At 38.4% G+C, this 5,000-nt stretch overlaps 1 long non-coding RNA gene across 2 annotated transcripts in view; it reads left to right on the top strand.

The window, feature by feature from the left end:
- LOC135094279 (uncharacterized) overlaps positions 1 to 5,000 on the top strand; it is a 220,936-nt gene that overhangs the window by 172,852 nt on the left and 43,084 nt on the right. For both annotated transcript variants that reach the window (XR_010263726.1, XR_010263727.1), the window contains one exon: positions 4,847 to 4,886. This is a non-coding gene — a long non-coding RNA (uncharacterized LOC135094279). The remainder of the gene's footprint in view (positions 1 to 4,846; positions 4,887 to 5,000) is intronic.

Genomic DNA, 5,000 nt, shown 5'->3' with positions numbered 1-5,000 from the left:
GGAGAAATGGAGAGGAGGGAAAGTAGAAAAGGAGGAATGGAGGGAAAGAGAGAAGAGAAGGAGGAATGGAGAGGAGAGAAGGAGAGAAGTAAAGGGGAATGGAGAGAAGGAAGGAGGGAAGGAGAGGAAAGAAGGAATGGAGGGAAGGAGGAATGGAGGAAGAAGGGAAGGAGGGAAGAAGAAATGCAGGGAAGGAGGTATTTAGAGAAGGAGAGGAGGGAAGGAGAGGAAAGGACAACAACTTTGTGTATTACGCATTTCTCTCTCTCTCTCTCTCTCTCTCTCTCTCTCTCTCTCTCTCTCTCTCTCTCTCTCTCTCTCTCTCTCTCTCTCTCTCTCTCTCTCTCTATTCCGGTCCTGTCCTTCCCGCTTATAATATGACGAAATGCAACGAAGTTTATGAGAGAGAGAGAGAGAGAGAGAGAGAGAGAGAGAGAGAGAGAGAGAGAGAGAGAGTTAAACATATTGGCAGATAGACAGACAGACATACAAACAGACAATTAAGAATATCAACAAAGGAGTAAACCAAACCATCGAATGAAAAAGAGAACAACATAAAATAAGCAAATAAGAAATAATAAAAAAAAATAAATAAAATGCTCATCTTAAATTAAACACCACGAAAACTACTATTTGTTCCTTATTAATTACCTGTTTATTGGGTTTTTAGTTTAGTTAATTAGATGAGGTTAGGAAGCTGTTTGTTTATTCACTTACCCATTAAGTAACCAAGTAACTTATTTACCAACTTGTCTACTTACCAGCCAACTTATTTATTTATTTATTCCTTCTTACTATTTTTTCATTCATTCACTCGTTCATTTTTTTAACCTAACAAAACTAAAGTGACTAAACTGTTAAAAGACCAGACGAGACGGAGAGGCGGAGAAAGACGGAGAGGGGGAGAGATAACCAGGGAGACGGAGAGAGGGAGAGATAACCAGGGAGACACGGAGAGAGGGAGAGATAAAGAGACGGAGGGACGAATCAGTGAGGAAGCAAAAGACCGAGAAAGATGAACCAGAGAGAGAGACATAGAAGGAAAGAGACGAAGAGAGACAAAGAGGGGGAAAGATAAACCAAGAAGAGAAAAATAGAGAACGAGAGATAAACAGAGAGAGAGAGGTGAAGAAAAAGAGAGATAGACAGAGAGACGGAAAGATGAACCAGGGAAAGACAGTGAACTAGAGATGCAGAGACGGAGAGATAGAGAGAGTGAGAGACAGAAACAGACGGAGAGAGGGAGAGATAAACTAGGGAGAGACAGGGAGCTAGAGATGCAGAGACGGGGAGATAGAGAGAGAGAGAGACAGAAACAGACGGAGAGAGGGAGAGATGAACTAGGGAGAGACAGATCACCCAAATGTCTCTCTGTCCCAGCCATCAACACACTGCCACACCAGATAAATGAAACCACTTTATCACGCTGATATCAGATTTTTTCTCCCTCTCTTTCTCCCTCTCCCTCTCTTCCTCTCACTCTCCCTCCCCTCTCACCTCCTCTGCCGCTTACGTGGATTAAACGTTTTATGTGCGTGTAAATGAGTGAGTGAGAGGGAGAGGGAGAGAGGGAGAGAGGGAGGGAGGAGGAAGGAAGAGGAAGAGGAAGAGTTAGAGAGAGACAGAGAGGGAAGGGGGAGAGAAACAGACATACACACAGACAGACCTACAGATAAACATAGAAAGAAATACAATAATAAAAAAAATATATATAAAACTAAATAAAATAGCAAGGAAGAAAGGGGTTAAGATATCAGAAGCAAAAATAAAGAATTGAAGAATGAAGGAAAAAATGGAAAGAAGGAAGAAAGAAGAAAAGGAAAGAAGATGAAGTGAGGAAAAGGAGAAGATGGATGGAGGAAAGGAGTGAAGGATAGTGAGAGAGAGAGAGAGAGAGAGAGAGAGAGAGAGAGAGAGAGAGAGAGAGAGAGAGAGAGAGAGAGAGAGAGAGAGAGAGAGAGAGAGAGATTCTTCGCTGTATATTGAAATGTTTCGAAAAATATATCAAGCAGATAAATAAATAAATTTCAAGAAGGTTTGCCACTTGACCTGGTAACGAGTAGTTGTGTGACCTGAATGTTGTAATCCTGCTCTCTCTCTCTCTCTCTCTCTCTCTCTCTCTCTCTCTCTCTCTCTCTCTCTCTCTCTCTCTCTCTCTCTCTCTCTCTCTCTCTCTCTCAGACAAATACTGTTTCTTATCACGAGACTGACTTTTTTCTAAACAGCTACAATTCTCTCTCTCTCTCTCTCTCTCTCTCTCTCTCTCTCTCTCTCTCTCTCTCTCTCTCTCTCTCTCTCTCTCTCTCTCTCTCTCTCTTCTTTTACTCTATTTTTTATTTTGTTTTGAGAAAATGTTGACGAGGCGAGACAGTGGGAGGAAGGGAGAGAGAGAGAGAGAGAGAGAGAGAGAGAGAGAGAGAGAGAGAGAGAGAGAGAGAGAGAGAGAGAGAGAGAGAGAGCCAGGGCGACTTTATGTCACTTCACTTCATGCAAATGTGGAGATGGTATCGACAGGGAGAGGAGAGAGGAAGAGATGGAGGAGGAGGAGGAGGAGGAAGAAGAAGAAGAAATATGGATGACTGAGGAAGAGTAGAGACAAGGACATGAGAGAGAGAGAGAGAGAGAGAGAGAGAGAGAGAGAGAGAGAGAGAGAGAGAGAGAGAGAGAGAGAGAGAGAGAGAAATTAATAAACAAATAGAGAATAATGATATATGAATGTAGAAATACAGAAAAGAAGAAGAAAGCACAAACACACACACACACACACACACACACACACACACACACACACACACACACACACACACACACACACACACACACACACACACACACACACACACACACACGAGAGAGAGAGAGAGAGAGAGAGAGAGAGAGAGAGAGAGAGAGAGAGAGAGAGAGAGAGAGAGAGAGAGAGAGAGAGAAAATAACAGTAAGAAGCAAAGAAGAGAAGAGAGGTGACGAAGCATAGAAAGAAGAAATACAAAAGAGAAAACAAAGGAGAAACAAAAAGGAAGAAAGTGAAAGGATGATGACAATGGAAGAAGAAGAAGAAGAGAAGGAAAATAGAGAGAGAGAACACAACAAAGAAGGGAAGAGGGAGAAAATCAAGACGAAAGGAAGGAAAATGAAAAGGATAAAGAAAGAAATGATTTAGTTGTCTTAGAGAGAGAGAAAAAAGAATAGTTGTACATTAAATATAATCACACACACACACACACACACACACAGATTTCCCCGTGTTTTCCTTGCCTCTATGGTGAAAGTGCCCGCCTCGCCTTGGGTTGGTGGCGGGGCGTGATGGAAGTGGCGTATGTTTGCCCCCTGTCGTGTTTTCTCCTCGCATCCTGTAGCCTTTGGTAGGATTTATATATTTGTACTCTTTCTACTTCACATTTCACGGCGCGATAAGGGACTGTGTGTATTTGTGCTTTTCTACTTAATATTTCCTAGAGCGGTAAGGGGTTGTGTTGGTTCTGTCTGTGCTTTATGCTTTGTGAAGATGATGATGATGGGAAGACTGAGATGATTGTATTTTTTTGTAGTCTTAGCTCGGAATTTATTTATTTATGTGTTTTTTTTAACATAATAAGCAATTCGTAAAGGAAAATAACTAAAGAAAGACCAAAAAATTAACTGCAATTATTTCTTTTTTCTTTTTTTGTAGTCTTGGTGTGAAGTTAATATATTTGTACCTGTTTTTCATATTTCTTAACGTAATAAGCAATTCGTAAAGGAAGATAACTAAAGAGACCAAAAAAACAACTGCAATTCTTTTTTTTTTTTTTTTAGTCTTAGTGTGAAATTTATATATTTGTATACCTTTTTTTTTCATATTTCTCAACATCATAAGCAGTTCGCAAAGAAGGATAACTGTGGAAACATCAAGGTAACTGTCCTGCTTTTTTTGGTAGTGTTAGTGTGAAACTTATATATTTATACTGTCCCTACTAAATATTTCTGAGCATGATAGGAACTCGTAAAGGAGCGTGGTTATGGAAACACTGAAACTTTTGTTCTCTTCTCCTTTTTCCTCCTTCTTTTCTGGTAGTCGTCTTCGTGGGAACTTTGTGAATTTGCTGTTTCTTTCTATCATCTTTATTTGTGACGTTATATATCTCAACATGATCAGAAATTTGTCAGAGGATAACTATAGAAGGACTAAGAAAATTATATCTTTTTTCCTTTTTTTTTCTTGTTTTCTTATCTCTTGTTTTCGTAAGAAATTTATAGATTTGTACAGTTTTCTATCTGATTTATTTTTAACCTTATATTTTCAGAGCAAAGTGGAGTCGTAAAAGGGCCGTTGCTGTGAAAGGATAAATGTTTCGTTTTCTATTTACATTTAGTACGTAAGGGGAACTTAGTTGTTTGCATTGATCCTTCCTTATATTGCTTCACCTGGCAAACAATTATTCAACAGTGCTTAGCTACAGAAAGATAAGAGACAACATTAAATAGATTCTTATTAATAATTTTCCTCTAAAGAATTTATATATTTGTACCTTTCTACCTCGTTTTTGTTTTACCATTGATATTTTTGAAAGTAAGAAATTAAACGTATAACAAAATATATGAAAAATGAATTGTTATTTTTTTCTCCCTCTCTTATATCTGTCAGTCTTTGTATGGGATTTACTTATATTTATTTTGTATCTACTTATTACTTCTTGACACAGAGAATCGTAAATTATAGAAATATTAATAAAAGTACTGAAATTAATTAATAAAAAATGTATACTGTACATTTTTTGCATTTTTTTCAAGTTCTGCATTAATACACAATTTCTTTTTCTTCTCTTTAATATGAATTTCCCTCACCTGGTATTTTCTTAACCCACAGGTACGTGACTCACCTGTGCTGTTTACCTGTGCCCACCAGGGTGAGTCCAAACACACCTCAGATTCCTTTTTTCACCATTATTTTATCATTACTCATTTTCATTAATTCTGTGCACCTTCTCTACATTCATTTTCATATTTTTTTTAAATTTAAG

This window comes from Scylla paramamosain, chromosome 45, assembly GCF_035594125.1.
Source record: "Scylla paramamosain isolate STU-SP2022 chromosome 45, ASM3559412v1, whole genome shotgun sequence".
In the NCBI taxonomy this organism is placed as follows: domain Eukaryota; kingdom Metazoa; phylum Arthropoda; class Malacostraca; order Decapoda; family Portunidae; genus Scylla; species Scylla paramamosain.
The sequence above is the reverse complement of the archived record's forward strand: the minus strand, read 5'-3'. Positions and strand labels throughout refer to the sequence as shown.